Genomic DNA, 26,756 nt, shown 5'->3' with positions numbered 1-26,756 from the left:
TCCGAGACTGATCGGGTCTTTCCGGGAGAAGGTTTATCCTTCGTTGACCGTGAGAGCTTATGATGGGCTAAGTTGGGACACCCCTGCAGGGTATTATCTTTTGAAAGCCGTGCCCGCGGTTATGAGGCAGATCGGAATTTTTTAATGTCCGGTTGTAGAGAACTTGTCACTTGACCCAACTAAAATACATCAACTGCGTGTGTAGCCGTGATGGTCTCTTCTCGGCGGAGACCGGGAAGTGAACACGGTTTGAGTTATGAATGACGTAAGTAGGAGTTCAGGATCACTTCTTGGTCATTGCTAGATGACGACCGTTCCGTTGCTTCTCTTCTCGCTCTCTCTTGCGTATGTTAGCCACCATATATGCTTAGTGTCTGCTGCAGCTCCACCTCACTACACCATCCTTTCCTATAAGCTTAAATAGTCTTGATCTCGCGGGTGTGAGATTGCTGAGTCCTCGTGACTCACAGATTCTACCAATACAGTTGCAGGTGCCGACGATGCCAGTGCAGATGATGGGATCGTTCTCAAGTGGGAGTTTGATGAGGAACGTGGTCGTTACTATGTGTCTTTTCCTGATGATCAGTAGTGGAGCCCAGTTGGGACGATCGGGGATCTAGCATTTGGGGTTATCTTATTTTCATTTGGATCTTGACCGTAGACGGTCTATGTGTGTATTTTGGATGATGTATGAATTATATTTATGTATTGTGTGAAGTGGCGATTGTAAGCCAACTCTTTATCCCATTCTTGTTCATTACATGGGATTGTGTGAAGATGACCCTCCTTGCGACTAAACCACAATGCGGTTATGCCTCTAAGTCGTGCCTCGACACGTGGGAGATATAGCCGCATCGTGGGCGTTACAAGTTGGTAATCAGAGCCATCCCCGACTTAGGAGCCCCCTGCTTGATCGAATCGCTGGTGTTGTTGAGTCTAGAGCAAAATGTTTTGAGTCTTAGGATTATATATATCGGAGAGTAGGATTCTTTTTACTCCTCTGTCCCTTCGTCGCTCTGGTGAGGTCTCCTGACGTAGAAGTTTTGACTATTCTCTCCTCGAATTTCACTAAAAAAAATTTAGGATCACGCGGGTATCTTGGAATCGTTCCGATGGTTTTGTGACGAGAACGTTGTTCTTGGTGCCTCCTGACATTTAGGGGTTGTGGCAGTGTCCCGGGGAGTTGAACTCCGAGGTGTTGTCGTCACAATTTTATCGTTGCAGTTCTGGAATACCTGAGTTTCACCGACATCGAAATCTCTTTTATGCAGTTGTTGGTGAGATCACCTCGACGCCACCAAGTACTGGGGCGGGAGTTCGGGATTATTGCCATAACTCGTATAACGGATGCTTTTCGAAGGTTGAGGTAAACGATTTCCGAAGGTTTCTTGGTTATGTGTTGACGGATGGATATAGCTGGATCTAGGGATTGTTAGTTTGGGTGATATATTTTGTGTCCCCTGTATCCCCAACTCCTGATTGCATAACCAGAAAGTTTCGGGAGTTTATAAGTGGGAATTCTAGTAGCCTTAGGATATCTTTCCGACAGACGCATGATATGAGATTGGGGTTCGACGTCTAGTGGTCCGCCTGTACACGGTTGGTTTTACAGTGGTCTCGTAGTGTCTTAAAGAGTCCTTGGCTATGCCGACTCGGGGACGCTTCGTATGTCATGTGCACAGCCTTGTACATGATGGTGTTGTACGATCGAGCCCGTGTGGGCCCCACCACGAAAACTTCAGACGAAATCTCTATCATATGTTTGTTCTTGCTTATTCTGCAAGCCTATACTTTGTTTTGTTTTGAATTGTGGTATTCGAGTTGCTTCGAAGGCATATGTTGATTCCATATCTTTTTCAAGTGGCTTCTCAACTTATGGAAGTATGATGTTTTACTATGGAATTCATTCGTTCATCCTCGTTCGAATGTTTATTGTGAAGACTATATGTTGCAATTTCTATCCGTTGATTCTACTTATCTATTTGTCTATCAAGATGCTAACGGATGTCACCCTCTTCAGGATGGCTCCGCCAACACGTCAGAATCCGGATCGCAATGAAGGGAGTCAAGCAAATCCTCCGCCACCACCTCCGCCTCCGGACGTATGGCAAGCTATCATGGCAGCCACCAACGCCAATGCTCAGATGATTCTGCAACTCTTGCAAGAACGCACCCAAGGGCAAGGCAATCAAGGAAATCAAGGTCAAGGCAACAATTAGCCTCACTTCGCTACACTCAACCAGTTTCTCGCAAATCAGCCCAAGTCTTTCAGCTACTGTGCCGAGGCCACGGATGCTGATGATTGGCTCGTGGACATCAACAAGCATTTTGAATGTAGCAATGTCAGGCCTGAGGACTATGTCAAGTTCTTTTCTTTTCAGCTCAAGGACCAAGCTGCTGATTGGTATCAACAATACAAAGATTCCAGAGGAGGTCGTGTGATCACTTGGACTGACTTCTGTCGGGACTTCAAAGCGCACCACATTCCACAAAGTGTTGTTGAGAGCAAGCGTGAGGAATTCCGCAATCTCAAGCAAGGCAACATGTCTGTGTATCAATTCAACATCTAGTTTCAGAAACTTGCTCGCTTCGCTAAACAAGACATTCCTGATGAGAAGAGCATGATCTATCACTTCAGAGGTGGCCTTAGAGAGGATCTGCAGTTAGCTCTTGTTCTTGTTGAGCCTACTCAGTTTGATCAATTCTATAACATGGCACTGAAGCAAGAGGCTGCTCAGCTTAAGTGTGAGGCTTCTAAGAAGAGAGTCAGAGACACAGTTCAGTCTTCTTCTTCCTCACTAGTGGCTGCTAAGCAATAGAAGTTCTGGTTGCCTCCTCCTCCTCCGTTTCGTCAGCCTTACCAGCAGAAGAACAAAGGTGGCCATGGTTCTTCCAACTCTTCCAACTCTGGCTATCAGAACAAGTCTCAGAATCAAGCTCCAAAGTCCAATGCTCCTTATCACCGTCCACTCTCAGAGGTGACTTGCAACAAGTGTCAGCAGAAAGGTCACTATGCTAACAAATGCTTCAACCAGAGGCGCCTTCCGCCTCCACCTCCTGTCAGATCTTCCAGCAATGCAGTGGTCAAGCACAATCCAAAGTCTGCAAAGGTGAACATGATGAATCCAGCTCAAGCGGAGGAATCTACTGATGTGATAATGGGTAATCTTCCTGTTAATGATATTCCTGCAAAAGTTCTTTTTGATACTGGTGCATCGCTTTCTTTCATATCAATACCATTTGCATTTAAGCATGAGTTGGTTTATCAAGATTTGCCTAGACCGTTATCAGTTGTCTCTCCGGGTAAATTCATGAACGCAAGCTCTATGGTTCCGGATGTTTCCATCAATATGGGAAACTTTAAATTTATGTCTTCTCCAGTTGTTCTTCGTGACTCGGATATTGATCTAATTCTCGGGATGGACTGGCTTTCTAAGCACAAGGCTCAACTTGATTGTGCTGCCAGGGAAATTCAATTGACACACTCTTCTGAGGATGTGATTATTTATGCCGCTCGCGATGAAACCATTCGGTTTTTTTCTCTCAATGAGAAGGGCGAATTGAATGCCATCTCTCAGATTCGAGTCGTTTGTGAGTATCAAGATGTATTTCCAGAAGAGCTTCCGGGTATGCCTCCTCACCGGCCAGTTGAGTTCGTTATCGATCTAGAGCCTGGCACGGAACCCGTTTGCAAGCGTCCATACAAGCTTGGACCCAACGAGCTGAAGGAATTGAAGAAACAGCTCGATGAACAAGAGCGTCTGGGTTTGATCAGACCGAGTTCTTCTCCATGGGGTTGTGGTGTTCTTTTTGTAAAGAAGAAGGATGGCACGAACCGACTTTGTGTCGACTACCGTCCATTGAACAAGAAGACAATCAAGAACAAGTATCCACTTCCCAACATCAATGAGCTATTCGAGCAACTCAAAGGTGCTAAAGTATTCTCCAAGCTTGACCTTCGTATGGGTTATCATCAGATTCACATTCGTGAAGAAGATATTCCCAAGACAACATTCAGAACAAGTTTTGGTTCTTATGAATATACTGTCGTGTCTTTCGGCCTTGTCAATGCTCCTCCAGTATTCTCTCGGATGATGAATTTCATCTTCAACCCCTATACCAATGAACTCGTCCTGGTGTATCTCGATGATATATTGGTCTTCTCCAAGAATAAGAAGGACCATGCCAAACATTTGCGATTGGTGGTCGACAAGCTCAGAGAGTATCAATTCTATGCGAAGTTCTCCAAATGTGAGTTTTGGCTTGATGAAGTTCTTTTCCTTGGTCACATCATCTCTGCCAAGGGCATCGCTGTTAATCCCGAGAAGGTGTCCGCAATTGTGAATTGGGAACCTCCTCAGAATGTCAAGCAGCTCCGCAGTTTTCTTGGTCTTGGAAGCTATTGCCGAAGATTCGTTGAGAATTTCTCTAAGATTGCAAAGCCTCTTTCCAACCTCCTCTAGAAGCACGTGAAGTATGTCTGGTCTCCTGAGTGTGACGTTGCTTTCAACACTCTCAAAGAGAAACTTGTCACAGCTCCTGTCTTAACTCCTCCTGATGAATCCAAGCCATTTGAAGTTTTCTGTGATGCTTCTCTTCAAGGTCTCGGTGCTGTGTTAATGCAAGAGAAGAAAGTGGTCGCCTATACCTCTCGTCAGTTGAAGCCCAATGAGAAGAACTACCCCACTCACGATCTCGAGTTGGCGGCAGTTGTCCATGCATTAATAACGTGGAGACATCTCTTGTTGGGAAGACAAGTGGACATTTTCACCGATCACAAGAGTCTCAAGTACATCTTTACTCAGCCCAACCTCAACCTCAGACAGACTCGATCGGTCGAAATGATTCAAGAGTACAATCCGAGTATTGAATATACTCCGGGCAAGGCCAATGTCATTGCAGATGCTTTAAGCACGAAAGCTTATTGCAACAGCTTAATCCTCAAGCCATTCCAACCGGATCTTTGTGAAGCTTTCCGCAAGCTGAATCTCCAAGTTGTTCCTCAAGGCTTTCTTGCCAACCTCATAGTCTCTCCTACTTTGGAAGATCAAATTCGTGAGGCACAACTTCTTGATGCCATGGTGAAGAAGGTGAAACGTGGTATCGACAAGGGTCTTTCCAAATACAAGTGCTATCGCATTGATGATAGAGACACTTTATTCTTCGAGGACCGGATTGTGGTTCCTAAAGATGATCTAAGGAAAGTCATTATGAACGAGGCGCACAATTCCCTTCTTTCCATTCATCCTGGAAGTACGAAGATGTACCATGACCTCAAGCAGTCGTATTGGTGGACTCGAATGAAGCGAGAAATAGCTCAATTCGTGAATGAATGTGATGTCTGTCGAAGAGTGAAAGCAGAACACCAACGACCAGCTGGTCTCCTCCAACCTCTTGCTATCCCGGAATGGAAGTTTGATCATATCAAAATGGACTTCGTGACTAGATTTCCCAAGTCCAAGCGTGTAAATGATGCTATGTTCGTTGTCATCGACAAGCTTTCTAAAGTGGCTCATTTCCTTCCAATCAAAGAATCCATCACAGCAGCTCAGTTGGCGGAGCTATACACCTCTAGAATTGTCTCCTTGCACATCATTCCACAATTGATTTCTTCAGATCGTGGAAGCATATTCACCTCTAAGTTCTGGGACTCCTTTCAGAAGGCTATGGGCACCAACATTCGCTTCAGCACAGCTTTCCATCCTCAAACTAGTGGCCAAGTCGAGCGAGTCAATCTAATTCTTGAAGATATGCTCAGGGCTTGTGTCATTTCCTTTGGCATGAAATGGGAAGATTGTCTTCCATATGCCAAATTCTCCTACAACAACAGCTTCCAAGAAAGTTCGGGCAAGGCCTCATTCGAGATTCTATATGGCAGAAAGTGCCGTACTCCTCTCAATTGGTCAGAGACTGGTGAACGCCAACTTCTCGGCAATGACTTAATCACAGAGGCTGAAGAAATGTGTAAAGTCATCCGTGATAATCTCAAAGCCACGCAATCGCGCCAGAAGAGTTACTATGATAGTAAGCACCGTGATTTGGCTTTCGAGATCGGAGACCATGTCTACCTCCGTGTCTCTCCAATGAAAGACACTCGTCGCTTCGGTATCAAAGGGAAGCTTGCCCCTAGATACGTGGGTCCTTTCAAGATCATTGGCAAAAGAGGCGACCTCGCCTATCAACTTGAGCTTCCTTCCAACTTCACGAACGTGCACGATGTGTTCCACGTGTCACAGCTTCGCAAGTGCTTCAAGACTCCTGAGCGCACTATCAACTTCGAAGAGATTGACCTCCAAGAAGTTCTGTCTTATCATGAGCACCCCGTTGCTATTCTTGAAGAAACTGAGCGCAAGACTCGCAAATTCCTGAAAGTGAAGTGGTCGCACCATTCCGACCGGGAAGCCACCTGGGAACGCGAGGACCACCTCCGTTCCGAATATCCGGAGTTCTTTCAGTCCTAGATCTCGGGACGAGATCCTCTCGTAGTGGTGGAGTGTTGTAACACCCCGGATGTAACTTTCCATTTTTGTAACTTCAACTCTTGCCATTTTCGGCTATGCGCTATGATATTCCCCTCGTGGTCGGGTTTTGTCTTTCGTTTTGCATTTTGTTCATGTCATGCATTTCATATCATGTCATCATGTGCATTGCATTTGCATACGTGTTCGTCTCATGCATCCGAGCATTTTCCCCGTTGTCCGTTTTGCAATCCGGCGCTCCTATCTCCTCCGGTGCACCCCGTTTGTTTTCTTTTGTGAGCGGGTGTCAAACGTTCTCGGAATGGACCGAGGCTTGTCAAGTGGCCTTGGTATACCACCGGTCAAGTTTCGTTCCATTTGGAGCTCGTTTGGTACTCCAACGGTTAACCGGGTAACCGCAAAGTCCATTTGTGTGTGCAGCAAAACCCCCCTCAAAATCAGCCCAAAACCCACCAAAGTCACTTCCATGTTGTAGGTCATTCGATCACGATCATGTGGGCGAAAACTGCACCTCATTTGGACTCTCCTAGCTCCCTCTACCTATATATATGCATCTCTCCCAAAAAACGTTCGCAGGCAAACCCTAGCCCTCTTCCACCTCGCGCCCGGACAAATTTCCCCGCCGCCGGACGTGTCCGCCGCCTCCGCCCGATGAATCCACGGCCGCCACGAGGCGCTCTGCCGCCCGCCGCCGCCGCGGCCCGGGAAGCCCACGTCGGGCCCCCGCGAGCCCGCGTCTGCCCCGCCGCCGCGCCTGCCCCGCCGCCTGTCGCGCCCCCGCGCCTGCCGCCGCCGCCTCGCCGCGCCTCCCGCCGCTCGTCGCCCTCTCCTCCACCTCCTCCCGTCGCCACCGCGGGCAGCCCCAGCTCCGGCCACGCCGAGCCCGAGCCCGAGCCCTCGGCCGATCTGGATCTGGTCAATGCCAGAGGTTGACCCGAGACCCCCGATTTTTCCAAAGTTTTTTTTGCATGTTCACATTATATACCCGTGTTGATCATGGCATAACTCTCTGCATGTAGCTCCGTTTCGCGCGTGTAATATGTAGAATTGTTCGTCTCGTGATGCTCTACATTTTGTTCAATTGCACGATGTTCATTAAAGGCCATCTTTATGCCCAAATCTCTGGTGCAAGAGTGCTAGTTGCTGTTATCTGCTGGTTCTTAGCAGAACTTGGAGATTTGTCATTTTTGTATCATTTAATCTGTGCATATTATGGGCATGAGCTCTACATGTGTTTTGTGGTTTGCCATGCCATCTTTCCAGTGGTGTATGCCATGTATTTTTGTGATCTCTGTGGTGACTAGAACAAGCATGCAAACTAGGCTCCGTAATGTTTCTGATTTCAGGGACTTGGTGATTTCTCCAAGTCCTTGTCTGCTGTTATTTTGTTGTCATGTAAACTTGATGCTACAGAGAGATCCATGCATATTTTGGAGATGTTCCGTAAGGATGTTTTGTAGATATAGTTGTAATTGATCCATTCCTGCCCTTGTTTGCAATTATGGAGTGCCATAGAATGACTCAATCTTGCTCTACTTTTGACATAAAATATTTCTGGCAGATTCTTAACATGATATTCATTTTTGCCGAGCTTGTCGTAGTTGATCCATACATGATATGTATTTGTTCTTGCCATGTATAGCTTCATAAACATGCCATCTTGCTGTAGGTATGCTTGTTTTGTCATGCATTGCTTTGTGGAGAGTGCATCAAGCTCACCAAGATGCATTCATATTATTGTTTCTGCCATGCTCTGTTTTCTGCTGAGTCTGAAACCTGATAACGAAACTTGCTATGTTTACATGCTTGCCATCATATCTTCTAGTCCTTTTTGGCTTATGGTCAGTAAGGGACTTTTGTCATATGCATTTAGTAGAACACTGCCATGCCTTGTTTTGCCATGTTAAGTTCCTTTAGCATGTTGATTTTGGTCTCTGAACATTGCTACCTGATGCTGTTTCTGGCATGTCCAGTAATTTCATTAAGTCTGTGAACCTGTTATCTTTTGCACTTTTGCCATGCTTGTTTGAGCTTGTTATCTTGTGATCTAGCCGTAGCATGTTATCTTTGTTCATATTTTGTCAAGCATCTCCTGTAGATTACTGTAATATGCTTTGTTGCTATGTTGGAGTGCTGTAGCATTGTTGTTTGTTGCATTCTAAGTGCTATCATGCTGTTAATCGCAGATTCGTGTCATTCTTGTTTTGCTTGCCATTTGCAAACTGTGCATCCGTTTCCGGTGATCTTTATATCGATTTCGACCGAAATCATCTCATCTTTCCAGTGGCATGCTTGGTTTGCCAAGTTACTGCCTTATTCGTCATTTTCCTTCCGGAGCACGCATATGCATCGCATATCATATCTAGCATATCATACATGTTTTGCATCATCTTGCTTGTGCATTTCTCGTGATTGATTGTGGTTCCGTTGCTTGTGTTCTTGTCTTGGGTAGAGCCGAGAGACGAGTTCGTGAACGAGGAACCTGTTGAGTACTCTTACGAGGATCAAGCTTTCGACAACTATGAGAACCTTGCAGGCAAGATGACCACCCCTCGAAATCACTTCTATCTTTGCTTTGCTAGTTGTTTGTTCTATTGCCATGCTGCGCTACCTATCACTTGCTATATCATGTCTCCCATATTGCCATGTCAGCCTCTAACCATCCTTTCCTAGCAAACCGTTGTTTGGCTATGTTACCGCTTTGCTCAGCCCTTCTTATAGCGTTGCTAGTTGCAGGTGAAGTTGAAGTTTGTTCCATGTTGGAACATGGATATGTTGGGATATCACAATATCTCTTATTATATTAATGCATCTATATATTTGGTAAAGGGTGGAAGGCTCAGCCTTATGCCTGGTGTTTTGTTCCACTCTTGCCGCCCTAGTTTCTGTCTTACCGGTATTATGTTCCTTGAGTTTGCGTTCCTTACGCGGTTGGGTGATTTTTGGGACCCCCTTGACAGTTCGCCTTGAATAAAACTCCTCCAGCAAGGCCCAACTTTGGTTTTACCATTTGCCACCTAAGCCTTTTCCCCCGGGTTTTCGCGAGCCCGAGGGTCATCTTTATTTTAAACCCCCGGACCAGTGCTCCTTCGAGTGCTGGCCCAAACCGAGCGATGTCCGGCGCCCCCTGGGCAACAAGGGTCTATGCCAACCCGACGTCTGGCTCATCCATTGTGCCCTGAGAACGAGATATGTGCAGCTCCTATCGGGATTTGTCGGCGCATCGGGCTGCTTTGCTGGTCTTGTTTTACCATTGTCGAAATGTCTTGTAAACCGGGATTCCGAGATGGATCGAGTCTTCCCAGGAGAAGGTTTATCCTTCGTTGACCGTGAGAGCTTATGATGGGCTAAGTTGGGACACCCCTGCAGGGTATTATCTTTCGAAAGCCGTGCCCGCGGTTATGAGGCAGATCGGAATTTTTAATGTCCGGTTGTAGAGAACTTGTCACTTGACCCAATTAAAATACATCAACTGCGTGTGTAGCCGTGATGGTCTCTTCTCGGCAGAGACTGGGAAGTGAACACGGTTTGAGTTATGAATGACGTAAGTAGGAGTTCAGGATCACTTCTTGGTCATTGCTAGATGACGACCGTTCCGTTGCTTCTCTTCTCGCTCTCTCTTGCGTATGTTAGCCACCATATATGCTTAGTGTCTGCTGCAGCTCCACCTCACTACACCATGCTTTCCTATAAGCTTAAATAGTCTTGATCTCGCGGGTGTGAGATTGCTGAGTCCTCGTGACTCACAGATTCTACCAAAATAGTTGCAGGTGCCGACGATGCCAGTGCAGATGATGGGATCGATCTCAAGTGGGAGTTCGATGAGGAACGTGGTCGTTACTATGTGTCTTTTCCTGATGATCAGTAGTGGAGCCCAGTTGGGACGATCGGGGATCTAGCATTTGGGGTTATCTTATTTTCATTTGGATCTTGACCGTAGACGGTCTATGTGTGTATTTTGGATGATGTATGGATTATATTTATGTATTGTGTGAAGTGGCGATTGTAAGCCAACTCTTTACCCCATTCTTGTTCATTACATGGGATTGTGTGAAGATGACCCTCCTTGCGACTAAACCACAATGCGGTTATGCCTCTAAGTCGTGCCTCGACACGTGGGAGATATAGCCGCATCATGGGCGTTACAAGTTGGTAATCAGAGCCATCCCCGACTTAGGAGCCCCCTGCTTGATCGAATCACTGGCGTTGTTGAGTCTAGAGCAAAATGTTTTGAGTCTTAGGATTATATATATCGGAGAGTAGGATTCTTTTTACTCCTCAGTCCCTTCGTCGCCCTGGTGAGGTCTCCTGACGTAGAAGTTTTGACTATTCTCTCCTCGAATTTCACTAAAAAAATTTAGGATCACGCGGGTATCTTGGAATCGTTCCGATGGTTTTGTGACGAGAACATTGTTCTTGGTGCCTCCTGACATTTAGGGGTTGTGGCAGTGTCCCGGGGAGTTGAGCTCCGAGGTGTTGTCGTCACAATTTTATCGTTGCAGTTCTTGAATACCTGAGTTTCACCGACATCGAAATCTTTTTTCTGCAGTTGTTGGTGAGATGACCTCGACGCCACCCAGTACTGGGGCGGGAGTTCGGGAGTATTGCCATAACTCGTATAACGGATGCTTTTCGAAGGTTGAGGTAAACGATTTGCGAAGGTTTCTTGGTTATGTGTTGACGGATGGATACAGCTGGATCTAGGGATTGTTAGTTTGGGTGATATATTTTGTGTCCCCTGTATCCCCAACACCTGATTGCATAACCAGAAAGTTTCGGGAGTTTATAAGTGGGAACTCAATTAGCCTTAGGATATCTTTCCGACAGACGCATGATATGAGATTGGGGTTCGACGTCTAGTGGTCCGCCTATACACGGTTGGTTTTATAGTGGTCTCGTAGTGTCTTAAAGAGTCCTTGGCTATGCCGACTCGGGGACGCTTCGTATGTCATGTGCACAGCCTTGTACATGATGGTGTTGTACGATCGAGCCCGTGTGGGCCCCACCACGAAAACTTCAGACGAAATCTCTATCATATGTTTGTTCTGGCTTATTCTGCAAGCCTATACTTTGTTTTGTTTTGAATTGTGGTATTCGAGTTGCTTCGAAGGCATATGTTGATTCCATATCTTTTTCAAGTGGCTTCTCAACTTATGGAAGTATGATGTTTTACTATGGAATTCATTCGTTCATCCTCGTTCGAATGTTTATTGTGAAGACTATATGTTGCAATTTCTATCCGTTGATTCTACTTATCTATTTGTCTATCAAGATGCTAACGGATGTCACCCTCTTCAGGATGGCTCCGCCAACACGTCAGAATCCGGATCGCAATGAAGGGAGTCAAGCAAATCCTCCGCCACCACCTCCGCCTCCGGACGTATGGCAAGCTATCATGGCAGCCACCAACGCCAATGCTCAGATGATTCTGCAACTCTTGCAAGAACGCACCCAAGGGCAAGGCAATCAAGGAAATCAAGGTCAAGGCAACAATTAGCCTCACTTCGCTACACTCAACCAGTTTCTCGCAAATCAGCCCAAGTCTTTTAGCTACTGTGCCGAGGCCACGGATGCTGATGATTGGCTCGTGGACATCAACAAGCATTTTGAATGTAGCAATGTCAGGCCTGAGGACTATGTCAAGTTCTTTTCTTTTCAGCTCAAGGACCAAGCTGCTGATTGGTATCAACAATACAAAGATTCCAGAGGAGGTCGTGTGATCACTTGGACTGACTTCTGTCGGGACTTCAAAGCGCACCACATTCCACAAAGTGTTGTTGAGAGCAAGCGTGAGGAATTCCGCAATCTCAAGCAAGGCAACATGTCTGTGTATCAATTCAACATCCAGTTTCAGAAACTTGCTCGCTTCTCTAAACAAGACGTTCCTGATGAGAAGAGCATGATCTATCACTTCAGAGGTGGCCTTAGAGAGGATCTGCAGTTAGCTCTTGTTCTTGTTGAGCCTACTCAGTTTGATCAATTCTATAACATGGCACTGAAGCAAGAGGCTGCTCAGCTCAAGTGTGAGGCTTCTAAGAAGAGAGTCAGAGACGCAGTTCAGTCTTCTTCTTCCTCACTAGTGGCTGCTAAGCAACAGAAGTTCTGGTTGCCTCCTCCTCCTCCGTTTTGTCAGCCTTACCAGCAGAAGAACAAAGGTGGCCATGGTTCTTCCAACTCTTCCAACTCTGTCTATCAGAACAAGTCTCAGAATCAAGCCCCAAAGTCCAATGCTCCTTATCACCGTCCACTCTCAGAGGTGACTTGCAACAAGTGTCAGCAGAAAGGTCACTATGCTAACAAATGCTTCAACCAGAGGCGCCTTCCGCCTCCACCTCCTGTCAGATCTTCCAGCAATGCAGTGGTCAAGCATAATCCAAAGTCTGCAAAGTTGAACATGATGAATGCAGCTCAAGCGGAGGAATCTACTGATGTGATAATGGGTAATCTTCCTGTTAATGATATTCCTGCAAAAGTTCTTTTTGATACCGGTGCATCGCTTTCTTTCATATCAAGATCATTTGCATTTAAGCATGAGTTGGTTTATCAAGATTTGCCTAGACCGTTATCAGTTGTCTCTCCGGGTAAATTCATGAACGCAAGCTCTATGGTTCCGGATGTTTCCATCAAGATGGGAAACTATAAATTTCTGTCTTCTCCAGTTGTTCTTGGTGACTCGGATATTGATCTAATTCTCGGGATGGACTGGCTTTCTAAGCACAAGGCTCAACTTGATTGTGCTGCCAGGGAAATTCAATTGACACACTCTTCTGAGGATGTGATTATTTATGCCGCTCGCGATGAAACCATTCGGTATTTTCTCTCAATGAGAAGGGCGAATTGAATGCCATCTCTCAGATTCCAGTCGTTTGTGAGTATCAAGATGTATTTCAAGAAGAGCTTCCGGGTATGCCTCCTCACCGGCCAGTTGATTTCGTTATCGATCTAGAGCCTGGCACGGAACCCGTTTGCAAGCATCCATACAAGCTTGGACCCAACGAGCTGAAGGAATTGAAGAAATAGCTCGATGAACAAGAGCGTCTGGGTTTGATCAGAACGAGTTCTTCTCCATGGGGTTGTGGTGTTCTTTTTGTAAAGAAGAAGGATGGCACGGACCGACTTTGTGTCGACTACCGTCCATTGAACAAGAAGACAATCAAGAACAAGTATCCACTTCCCAACATCAATGAGCTATTCGAGCAACTCAAAGGTGCTAAAGTATTCTCCAAGCTTGACCTTCGTATGGGTTATCATCAGATTCGCATTCGTGAAGAAGATATTCCCAAGACAGCATTCAGAACAAGTTTTGGTTCTTATGAATATACTGTCGTGTCTTTCAGCCTTGTCAATGCTCCTCCAGTATTCTCTCGGATGATGAATTTCATCTTCAACCCCTATACCAATGAATTCGTCCTGGTGTCTCTCAATGATATATTGGTCTTCTCCAAGAATAAGAAGGATCATGCCAAACATTTGCGATTGGTGGTCGACAAGCTCAGAGAGTATCAATTCTATGCGAAGTTCTCCAAATGTGAGTTTTGGCTTGATGAAGTTCTTTTCCTTGGTCACATCATCTCTGCCAAGGGCATCGCTGTTAATCCCGAGAAGGTGTCCGCAATTGTGAATTGGGAACCTCCTCAGAATGTCAAGCAGCTCCGCAGTTTTCTTGGTCTTGCAAGCTATTGACGAAGATTCGTTGAGAATTTCTCTAAGATTGCAAAGCCTCTTTCCAACCTCCTCCAGAAGCACGTGAAGTATGTCTGGTCTCCTGAGTGTGACGTTGCTTTCAACACTCTCAAAGAGAAACTTGTCACAGCTCCTGTCTTAACTCCTCCTGATGAATCCAAGCCATTTGAAGTTTTCTGTGATGCTTCTCTTCAAGGTCTCGGTGCTGTGTTAATGCAAGAGAAGAAAGTTGTGGCCTATACCTCTCGTCAGTTGAAGCCCAATGAGAACAACTACCCCACTCACGATCTCGAGTTGGCGGCAGTTGTCCATGCATTAATAACGTGGAGACATCTCTTGTTGGGAAGACAAGTGGACATTTTCACCGATCACAAGAGTCTCAAGTACATCTTTACTCAGCCCAACCTCAACCTCAGATTGACTCGATGGGTCGAAATGATTCAAGAGTACAATCTGAGTATTGAATATACTCTAGGCAAGGCCAATGTCATTGCAGATGCTTTAAGCAGGAAGGCTTATTGCAACAGCTTAATCCTCAAGCCATTCCAACCGGATCTTTGTGAAGCTTTCCGCAAGCTGAATCTCCAAGTTGTTCCTCAAGGCTTTCTTGCCAACCTCATAGTCTCTCCTACTTTGGAAGATCAAATTCGTGAGGCACAACTTCTTGATGCCATGGTGAAGAAGGTGAAGCGTGGTATCGTCAAGGGTCTTTCAAAATACAAGTGCTATCGCATTGATGACAGAGAACTTTATTCTTCGAGGACCGGATTGTGGTTTCTAAAGATGATCTAAGGAAAGTCATTATGAACGAGGCGCACGATTCTCTTCTTTCCATTCATCCTGGAAGTACGAAGATGTACCATGACCTCAAGCAGTCGTATTTGTGGACTCGAATGAAGCGAGAAATTGCTCAATTCGTGAATGAATGTGATGTCTGTCGAAGAGTGAAAGCAGAACAACAACGACCAGCTGGTCTCCTCCAACCTCTTGCTATCCCGGAATGGAAGTTTGATCATATCGAAATGGACATCGTGACTGGATTTCCCAAGTCCAAGCGTGGAAATGATGCTATCTTCGTTGTTATCGACAAGCTTTCTAAAGTGGCTCATTTCCTTCCAATCAAAGAATCCATCACAGCAGCTCAGTTGGCGGAGCTATACACCTCTGGAATTGTCTCCTTGCACGGCATTCCACAATTGATTTCTTCAGATCATGGAAGCATATTCACCTCTAAGTTCTGGGACTCCTTTTAGACGGCTATGGGCACCAACATTCGCTTCAGCACAACTTTCCATCCTCAAACTAGTGGCCAAGTCGAGCGAGTCAATCAAATTCTTGAAGATATGCTCAGGGCTTGTGTCATTTCCTTTGGCATGAAATGGGAAGATTGTCTTCCATATGCCAAATTCTCCTACAACAACAGCTTCCAAGCAAGTTCGGGCAAGGCCCCATTCGAGATTCTATATGGCAGAAAGTGATGTACTCCTCTCAATTGGTCAGAGACTGGTGAACGCCAACTTCTCGGCAGTAATCACAGAGGCTGAAGAAATGTGTAAAGTCATCCGTGATAATCTCAAAGCCACGCAATCGCGCCAGAAGAGTTACTATGATAGTAAGCACCGTGATTTGGCTTTTGAGATCGGAGACCATGTCTACCTCCGCGTCTCTCCAATGAAAGACACTCGTCGCTTCGGTATCAAAGGGAAGCTTGCCCCTAGATACATGGGTCCTTTCAAGGTCATTGGCAAAAGAGGCGACCTCGCCTATCAACTTGAGCTTCCTTCCAACTTCATGAACGTGCACGATGTGTTCCACGTGTCACAGCTTCGCAAGTGCTTCAAGACTCCTGAGCGCACTATCAACTTCAAAGAGATTGACCTCCAAGAAGATCTGTCTTATCATGAGCACCCCGTTGCTATTCTTGAAGAAACTGAGCGCAAGACTCGCAACAAGTCAATCATATTCCTGAAAGTGAAGTGGTCGCACCATTCCGACTGGGAAGCCACCTGGGAACGCGAGGACCACCTCCGTTCCGAATATCCAGAGTTCTTTCAGTCCTAGATCTCAGGACGAGATCCTCTCGTAGTGGTGGAGTGTTGTAACACCCCGGATGTAACTTTCCATTTTTGTAACTCCAACTCTTGCCATTTTCGGCTATGCGCTATGATATTCCCCTCGTGGTCGGGTTTTGTCTTTCGTTTTGCATTTTGTTCATGTCATGCATTTCATATCATGTCATCATGTGCATTGCATTTGCATACGTGTTCGTCTCATGCATCCGAGCATTTTCCCCGTTGTCCGTTTTGCAATCCGGCGCTCCTATCTCCTCCGGTGCACCCTGTTTGTTTTCTTTCGTGAGCGGGTGTCAAACGTTCTCGGAATGGACCGAGGCTTGTCAAGTGGCCTTGGTATACCACCGGTCAAGTTTCGTTCCATTTGGAGCTCGTTTGGTACTCCAACGGTTAACCGGGTAACCGCAAAGTCCATTTGTGTGTGCAGCAAAACCCCCCTCAAAACCAGCCCAAATCCCACCAAAGTCACCTCCACGCTGTAGGTCGTTCGATCACGATCGTGTGGGCGAAAACCGCACCTCATTTGGACTCTCCTAGCTCCCTCTACCTATATATATATGCATCTCTCCCGAAAAACGTTCGCAGGCAAACCCTAGCCCTCTTCCACCTCGCGTCCGGACAAATTTCCCCGCCGCCGGACGTGTCCGCCGCCTCCGCCCGATGAATCCACGGCCGCCACGTGGCTCTCCGCCGCCCGCCGCCGCCGCGGCCCGGGAAGCCCACGTCGGCCCCCCGCGAGCACGCGTCTGCCCCGCCGCCGTTTGCCTCCGCGCCGGCCCGAGCTCGAGCCGCCGCGCCACCGCGCCTGCCCCGCCACCTCGCCGTGCTGCCGCGCCGCCGCGCCTGCCCCGCCGCCTCGCCGCGCCTCCCGCCGCTCGTCGCCCTCTCCTCCACCTCCTCCCGTCGCCACCGCGGGCAGCCCCAGCTCCGGCTACGCCGAGCCCGAGCCCGAGCCCTCGGCCGATCTGGATCTGGTCAACGCCAGAGGTTGACCCGAGACCCCCGATTTTTCCCAAGTTTTTTTGCATGTTCACATTACATACCCGTGTTTATCATGGCATAACTCTCTGCATGTAGCTCCGTTTCGCGTGTGTAATATGTCAAATTGTTCGCCTCGTGATGCTCTACATTTTGTTCAATTGCACAACGTTCATTAGAGGCAATCTTGATGCCCAAATCTCTGGTGCAAGAGTGCTAGTTGCTGTTATCTGCTGGTTCTTAGCAGAACTTGGAGATTTGTCATTTTTGTATCATTTAATCTGTGCATGTTATGGGCATGAGCTCTACATGTGTTTTGTGGTTTGCCATGCCATCTTTCTAGTGGTGTATGCCATGTATTTTTGTGATGTCTGTGGTGACTAGAACAAGCATGCAAACTAGGCTCCGTAATGTTTCTGATTTCAGGGACTTAGTGATTTCTCCAAGTCCTTGTCTACTGTTATTTTGTTGTCATGTAAACTTGATGCTACAGAGAGATCCATGCATATTTTGGAGATGTTCGGTAAGGATGTTTTGTAGATATAGTTGTAGTTGATCCATTCCTGCCCTTGTTTGCAATTATGGAGTGCCATAGCATGACTCAATCTTGCTCTACTTTTGCCATAAAATATTTCTGGCAGATTCTTAACATGATATTCATTTTTGCCGAGCTTGTTGTAGTTGATCCATACATGCTATGTATTTGTTCTTGCCATGGATAGCTTCATAAACATGCCATGTTGCTGTTGGTATCCTTGTTTTAGCATGCATATCTTTGGGGTGAGTGCATCAAGCTCACTAAGATGCCTTCATATTATTGTTTCTGCCATGCTCTGTTTTCTGCCAAGTCTGAAACCTGATAACGAAACTTGCTATGTTTACATGCTTGCCATCATATCTTCTGGTCCTTTTTGGCTTATGGTCAGTAAGGGACTTTTGTCATATGCATTTAGTAGAACACTGCCATGCCTTGTTTTGCCATGTTAAGTTCCTGTAGATTACTGTCATATGCTTTGTTGCTATGTTGGAGTGCTGTAGCATTGTTGTTTTTTGCATTTTAAGTGCTATCATGCTGTTAATCGCAGATTCGTGTCATTCTTGTTTTGCTTGCCATTTGCACACCGTGCATCCGTTTCCGGTGATCTTTATATCGATTTCGACCGAAATCGTCTCATCTTTCCAGTGGCATGCTTGGTTTGCCAAGTTACTGCCTTATTCATCATTTTCCTTCCGGAGCATGCATATGCATCGCATATCATATCTCGCATATCATATCTCGCATATCATACATGTTTTGCATCATGTTGCTTGTGCATTTCTCGTGATTGATTGTGGTTCCGTTGCTTGTGTTCTTGTCTTGGGTAGAGCCGGGAGACGAGTTCGTGAACGAGGAACCTGTTGAGTACGCTTACGAGGATCAAGCTTTCGACAACTCTGAGAACCTTGCAGGCAAGATGACCACCCCTCGAAATCACTTCTATCTTTGCTTTGCTAGTTGTTCGTTCTATTGCCATGCTGCCCTACCTATCACTTGCTATATCATGTCTCCCATATTTCCATGTCAGCCTCTAACCATCCTTTCCTAGCAAACCGTTGTTTGGCTATGTTACCGCTTTGCTCAGCCCTTCTTATAGCGTTGCTAGTTGCAGGTGAAGTTGAAGTTTGTTCCATGTTGGAACATGGATATGTTGGGATATCACAATATCTCTTATTATATTAATGCATCTATATATTTGGTAAAGGGTGGAAGGCTCGGCCTTATGCCTAGTGTTTTGTTCCACTCTTGCCGCCCTAGTTTCTGTCTTACCGGTATTATGTTCCTTGAGTTTGCGTTCCTTATGCGGTTGGGTGATTTATGGGACCCCCTTGACAGTTCGCCTTGAATAAAACTCCTCCAGCAAGGCCCAACTTTGGTTTTACCATTTTCCACCTAAGCCTTTTCCCCCGGGTTTTCGCGAGCCCGAGGGTCATCTTTATTTTAAACCCCCGGACCAGTGCTCCTTCGAGTGCTGGCCCAAACCGAGCGATGTCCGGCGCCCCCTGGGCAACCAGGGTCTATGCCAACCCGACGTCTGGCTCATCCGTTGTGCCCTGAGAATGAGATATGTGCAGCACCTATCGGGATTTGTCGGCGCATCGGGCGGCTTTGCTGGTCTTGTTTTAGCATTGTCGAAATGTCTTGTAAACCGGGATTCCGAGACTGATCGGGTCTTTCCGGGAGAAGGTTTATCCTTCGTTGACCGTGAGAGCTTATGATGGGCTAAGTTGGGACACCCCTGTAGGGTATTATCTTTGGAAAGCCGTGCCCGCGGTTATGAGGCAGATGGGAATTTGTTAATGTCCGGTTGTAGAGAACTTGTCACTTGACCCAATTAAAATACATCAACTGCGTGTGTAGCCGTGATGGTCTCTTCTCGGCGGAGACTGGGAAGTGAATACGGTTTGAGTTATGAATGACGTAAGTAGGAGTTCAGGATCACTTCTTGGTCATTGCTAGATGACGACCGTTCCGTTGCTTCTCTTCTCGCTCTCTCTTGCGTATGTTAACCACCATATATGCTTAGTGTCTGCTGCAGCTCCACCTCACTACACCATCCTTTCCTATAAGCTTAAATAGTCTTGATCTCGCGGGTGTGAGATTGCTGAGTCCTCCTGACTCATAGATTCTACCAAAACAGTTGCAGGTGCCGACGATGCCAGTGCAGATGATGGGATCGATCTCAAGTGGGAGTTCGATGAGGAACGTGGTCGTTACTATGTGTCTTTTCCTGATGATCAGTAGTGGAGCCCAGTTGAGACGATCGGGGATCTAGCATTTGGGGTTATCTTATTTTCATTTGGATCTTGACCGTAGATGGTCTACGTGTGTATTTTGGATGATTTATGGATTATATTTATGTATTGTGTGAAGTGGCGATTGTAAGCCAACTCTTTATCCCATTCTTGTTCATTACATGGGATTGTGTGAAGATGACCCTCCTTGCGACTAAACCACAATCCGGTTATGCCTCTAAGTCGTGCCTCGACACGTGGGAGATATAGCCGCATCATGGGCGTTACAGGTGATGATGCTAAGTGGCCCGGGCATCTTCAACGTGTCGTAGGCGTAATGTGATGCCGCCATGAACTTGGCCAGTGCCAGGAGGCCAATGATCCCATTGTAGGGCAAGGGGATCTTGGCGACATAAAAAATGATCTTCTCCGTCCTGTAGTTTAGCTCGCCCATGAATGTGACAGGCAACGTGATTTTACCATTCGGCTGACTCCTTCCTGGGTTGACTCCTGGAAAAGTGTCTATATCCTGAGATCTCCATCGGGGATTTGCAGCATGTCAATCACAGCAGGCGAGATCAAGTTCAGACCGGCCCCACCATCAACTAGCACCTTTATCACCTTGAGGTTGCATATTGTTGGTGAAACCAACAACGACAAACACCCGACTGCAGTTGTGCGATTAGGGTGATCCTCGGTGAGAAACATGATAGGTGTGCTGCACCTTTTCCTTGTCCCGCCTATCATATTCGGCTTTCTGTTTCTCTGCAAGCAGCTCAACCTATCGGAAGTTCCGGAGGTCGTTGCCCTTGGTGCGATGGATCTTGCAGTACTGCTTGTCGGAGCCTCCTGGCTTGTCGGCTGCCGCCAAGGCCCGGCAAGCGCCGCACCCGGCAACTTCCTTGTCGGGGTCGTCAGCCCTGGTGTGACGCCCGGGTAATTAAGCTACAGTAACCCTATGGTAATGATGCCACGTCACCTCGATTACTGTTGATAATCTCGCGTTAGTTCGAAACCGATTCAAATTCAAATTCAAAATAGAGGCAAACATCAAAAGCTTTCAAACGCTAAAACAAAAATGTTCGGTTAGTGCCAAATATTACATAGGTAATTATTGTGAAGAAAATACTTTTTTTTGAAAATACCTAAATATTTTAAGATGAATTGAAACAGAAAGGAAAATAAATAAAAGGAGAAAATAAAACAAACAAAAGAAAAACTAAAAAGAAAACCCCTGCTGGGCCTTGGCCCAGTTGGCCAACCAGACCAACCAGGCCGGCCCAGCCGCGCACCACCCCACTCCCTTATCCCCTCAACCCCCGCAAACCCTAACCCAACCACCCACTTCCCCCACTCCCTCGTTCCCTCCCCCTCCCGATCCGATCTGGATCGGGGGCTTGACCCACACCACGCCCCGCCGCCCTGGACAACGGCGCCGTCGTCGTGTGCTGCACCAACGCCACCGGAACGCCGCCTCGCCATCCTCCTCCTCGACACCACGCCACAGCCGCTCGCCTCCCCGTCGTCCGGTCGTCCGCGTCGACCTCCCCGGGCCGCGCTGCCCTTGACCCTGCGCCCCGCGGTGAGGCCCCGGCCTCTCCTCCCTCTCCCCTCATCCCCATGTGCTCACCGCGCGCTCGCGCGCCTGGCCGTCGTCCCGCTCGCGCGCCCGGCCGTGGTCCTGCTCGCGCGCCCGGCCGTCGTCCCGCTAGCGTAGCCACTGCCTCGACCTCACCTTTCCCCCTGGCTATGCAGACGCCTGTCGCGCACTGGCTCGCGTCCGTGCGTCCCCTTCCCCGCCAGCGCCCGCAGCCGTCCGCTGCCCGCGCTTCGGCCGCGTTCCCATCCCTTCGCGTGCGCGCCCCGCCTCGTCATTGCGGCGTCGCTCACCGTCGTCCCAGTTTGAGCCCTGCATTGCCGACTCCACGTCGGCCGCCCTCTTGCCTCGCCACCCCTCGATGCGGCTTGCACGCGAGCCCCGCCGGTGCGCCTTGCCTCGCGCACCTGCGCCGCGGCCTTCCCACCAATCGTCGCTGCTCCTGCCGCTGCACATGCCGCCACCGCCGCTGCTTAACGCCGTCGGCGCCTCCTGTTGCTGCCGCCCAGCCTTTGCCTCCGCTCCCCCTGCCGCCCGCTACCTCCTCCCAGTTGCGGTCGGCGCTCTCCTCCGCCCCAGCCGGCGCCTGGGGCCAACCAGGGTTCGCCCGCTCAAACGCCCGTCGTGCCCGTTCGGGCGCCCGCCCCGCTGCTCGCCCGATCCGTTAGGCTCCGATGGGCCTACGACCAGGGGACCCCGCCCAAAGAACGTTTTATAAAAGAATTAAATAAAAATAAATAATAATAATATAATTAATTAAGATAATTAACTAACTTAATTAATCCTATTAATTAATCTAATTAAGCCTAATTAATTAACCTAATCATTTTAATTAAATTAACTAATCCTGTTTAGTTAACTAAGTCAATGACTAGTGGGACCCACACGTTAGCGACCCAGTCAACACCTGTGTTGATTGCTGACGTCATGATGATGTCAGCATGCACTGTTCTGGATAATGTTGAATTAAATTAATTAAATAAATTCTAAAAATGATTTAAAACTTTAAAAATTAAAATAAAATAAACCATAACTCGGATGGAAATACTTTCTACATGAAAGTTGCTCAGAACGACGAGACGAATCCGAATACGCAGCTCGTTTGCCCGCCACATCCCTAGCATAGCAAACCTGCAACATTTCACCTCTGGTTCATCTGTCCGAAAACACGAAACACCGGGGATACTTTCCCGGATGTTTTCCCCCTTCGCCGGTATCTCCTCCTACCGTGTTAGGGCACACCTAACACCGTTGTTCGCTTTGTCATGCATCGTTATGCATCTGTTTGGATTGTATTCATTGTGTCTTCCCCCTCTTCTCTCTGATAGACTACGAGACCGACACCGCTGCTGGTGCCCCGACCGACTACGTTGTTGACGACCCCTACTTGCCAGAGCAACCAGGCAAGCCCCCCCTTGATCACCAGATATCGCCTATTCCTTCTCTCTACTGCTTGCATTAGAGTAGTGTAGCATGTTATTGCTTTCGGTTAATCTTATTCTGCTGCATAGCCTGTCATTGTTGCTACAATTGTTGATACCTTTACCTGCTATCCTAATGCTTAGTATAGGATGCTAGTGTTCCATCAGTGGCCCTACATTCTTGTGTGTCTGCCATGCTATACTATCGGACCGTGATCACTAGGGAGGTGATCACGGGTATATTATATTTTATATACATGATACATGTGGTGAGTAAAGTCGGGTCGGCTCGAAGAGTACCCGCGGGTGATTCACGGATTGGGGGCTGAAAGGACCTTTGTCCCAATGGCCCTTTGTGTGGATCTTGTGGCGGAGCGACAGCGCAGGTTGAGACTACCTAGGTGAGAGGTGGGCCTGGCCCTAGTCGGCGTCCGCGGTTACTTCAAAATAACACGCTTAATGAGTTCTTGGTATTTGATCTGAGTCTGGCCACTGGCCTATACGCACTAACCAACTACGCGGGAACAATTATGGGCACTCAGCGTCGTGGTATCAGCCGAAGCCTTCGTGACGTCAGCGACTGAGCGGCACGCGCCGGATTGGACTGGAACGCCTGCTAGGCTAGGTCTGCTTCCGGCCGCCCTCGCAACGTGTAGGTGTGCAATGGGCGATGGACCCAGACCCCTGCGCCATAGGATTTAGACCGGCATGCTGACCTCTCTGTTGTGCCTAGGTAGGGCTGCGACGTGTTGATCTTCCGAGGCCGGGCATGACCCAGGAAAGTTTGTCCGGCCAAATGGGATCGAGCGTGCTGGGTTATGTGGTGCACCCCTGCAGGGAAGTTTATCTATTCGAATAGCCGTGTCCCTCGGTAAAAGGACGACCCGGAGTTGTACCTTGACCTTATGAGAACTAGAACCGGATACTTAATAAAACACACCCTTCCAAGTGCCAGATACAACCCGGTGATCGCTCTCTCACAGGTCGACGAGGAGAGGATCATCGGGTAGGATTATGCTATGCGATGCTACTTGGTGAACTTACCATCTACTCTCTTCTACATGCTGCAAGATGGAGGCTTCCAGAAGCGTAGTCTTCGATAGGACTAGCTATCCCCCCTCTTATTCTGGCATTCTGCAGTTCAGTCCACCGATATGGCCCCTTTACACATATACCCATGCATATGTAGTGTAGATCCTTGCTTGCGAGTACTTTGGATGAGTACTCACGGTTGCTTTTCTCCCTCTTTTCCCCCTTTCCCTTCTACCTGGTTGTTGCAACCAGATGCCAGAGCCCAGGAGCCAGACGCCACCGTCGACGATGATTCCTACTACACCGGAGGTGCCTACTACTACGTGTAGGCTGCTGACGATGACCATGTGTAGTTTAGGGGGATCCCAGGCAGGAGGCCTGCACCTCTTTCGATCTGTATCCCAGTTTGTGCCATCCTTCTTAAGGCAAACTTGTTTACTATGTCTGTACTCAGATATTGTTGCTTCCGCTGACTCGTCTATGATCGAGCACTTGTATTCGAGCCCTCGACGCCCCTGGCTTGTATTATGACGCTTGTATGACTTATTTATGTTTTTAGAGTTGTGTTGTGATATCTTCCCGTGAGTCCCTGATCTTGATCGTACACATTTGCAAGCATGATTAGTGTACGATTGAATCGGGGGCGTCACAAGTTGGTATCAGAGTCGACTGCCTGTAGGAATCCCCCTTCCAAACTCCTTGGCCGAAGTCGAGTCTAGTCATTGCAAAACTTTTACTAACATGGCTGTGTGTCTTACGGGCCCACGTCGCCATTGGGTGGAATTAGGATCTTTTACTCCTCATCTATACTCTGGGACTCTGATCTCTCTTCTATTCGGGTTAAATGATTTTTACTAACTCTGACTCTATGTTCTCGTGACTACTTCCTCCTGGAGAGCCCCTCACTCCGGATGATCGCTTAGTGCCCCAGAAGATTTCGAAGATACTCTGTGATGTTCTCTTGAGGGCTTGTGCCCGTCGCTTTTGCAATTACCTTCCATCAATAAACCCCTTTGGGTGACCATGTACATTTGTCATTCATACCATCATCCCTCGATGATCTTATTATTACGAGATACCCCGAAATACTCTCTAATTTTTTCGAGAATACTTTGTGCCTACTGCCTTGCAGTACTTTGTCACGTGAATACCCCTATGGATAAATCCTTGCACTTGCTGAGTATCCGCTCATCCCCAGGTGTCCGTATGTTTCTCAAAGTCTTCGAAATACCATTCGATCTTCCAGAAATCCTCAGCAACCTATTGCTCTGGAATTTCCTGCTTGCTTTCATTATGATTAATCCTATAAGTCTGGTAATCTTATTGGCATCCTTTGTCATTATCATTTGAGTCTGTTGATTCAATATGTTGCGAATGCTCGCAATCCTCAATCAGACCCTAGAATTTGTCCTTCCGGCTCAGACGTCATAGTAAACATGAGTTGGATCTCGACCAATGAAATTGCCATCGATTGTACCCTTAAGCCTACTCAACTTATCCATCCTTGATCAGAGTGTTTGCTTCTGATCCCTTGATTTGGAGCTCATAATTCCTTTGCATTTGAGCTTTGAATTAGTCAGTTGTTTTGATAATCCGATCACCTTGCTTTCTTTCTTCTTCTGGTTGAGTACCGATGCTCACATCAGATCCCTTGTAGACCACCAGAACCTTTATTGGATTTTATCCGACGACGTCCTTCATATTCAATAACTTTGTGACTCTTTTCTCAGATACATAATGCCTTTGGTAAATTGTATCCTCTGCTTTGTCAACCATGTTCTGCTTTCGAGCTTGTGTTATTTACTCCTGAAGTTTGTGGTATATGTTCCTAAGAGGCCCCGATGGGTTGGACATATGCCTATTCTAATCTGTGTGAACCAGGAAACTACTACGGGTCATACTCTACTGGTGTTATGTCAGATAAAATTTCAACACCACAACTTCGTTGAAGACGAGAAGTGAATGAAAGGTTGTGCATTAAAGAAGTGGGAGTCGACCATGAACTTTTTGTTCATGCCCATGGACCTGATGTGGAACTTATCATGGAATCTTCTTGCAAAATATTTAATCCTATGGGCAATTCTTCCGGTGTCATTAAATTGGATCCCTTGCAACTATGGTTCCGACCATATTGTTCTTCTTTGATCCCATTTCTCGGGCAAGTTTAAACATTTGTCTTCTGCGGATCAATACCCCACTCCAACCTCTACTTTGATCGGTCGTCGAGTATTACCCCCTGGTATCTCGATATTATCTTGGAACTGCATAACTTCTTATGAGTTCTTCATCAAGTACTACATTCTCACTGATTATAATTTTCATGGGCTCTGAGTTATTAAACACTAAAAAACACCGATAACTGAACCGAGTCCGGACCACGATTAAACAACTCTTAGTAATCTCCTTTACTCACGAGTTTGTACTCGAGCATGTCAATACTAGCCTGATCGGCTATCATCTTGTGCTAAATTTTAAACTATGCCACCTGGTCCTTATTCCTAGAGCACAGCTTTCGACGATGAGCTAAACTCACGACGATCTGCCTCGTCTTATCGTTCACCTCGAACAGCAAGGTTGATTCTGAGTTGATGTCGTACCCATGGTTCCAAAAACCTTTCGCTTCATCATTCCTTTGACTTGATGTCGTCGCTGATTGATTACATCTTCATGAAATCTCTCGACAAATGTGTCGTGATATCATCAACATTTTGAGCTTTTCCAG

The sequence above is a fragment of the Aegilops tauschii genome, chromosome 4 (genome assembly GCF_002575655.3).
Source record: "Aegilops tauschii subsp. strangulata cultivar AL8/78 chromosome 4, Aet v6.0, whole genome shotgun sequence".
Taxonomy (NCBI): Eukaryota; Viridiplantae; Streptophyta; class Magnoliopsida; order Poales; family Poaceae; genus Aegilops; species Aegilops tauschii.
Note: the sequence above shows the minus strand (reverse complement) of the source record.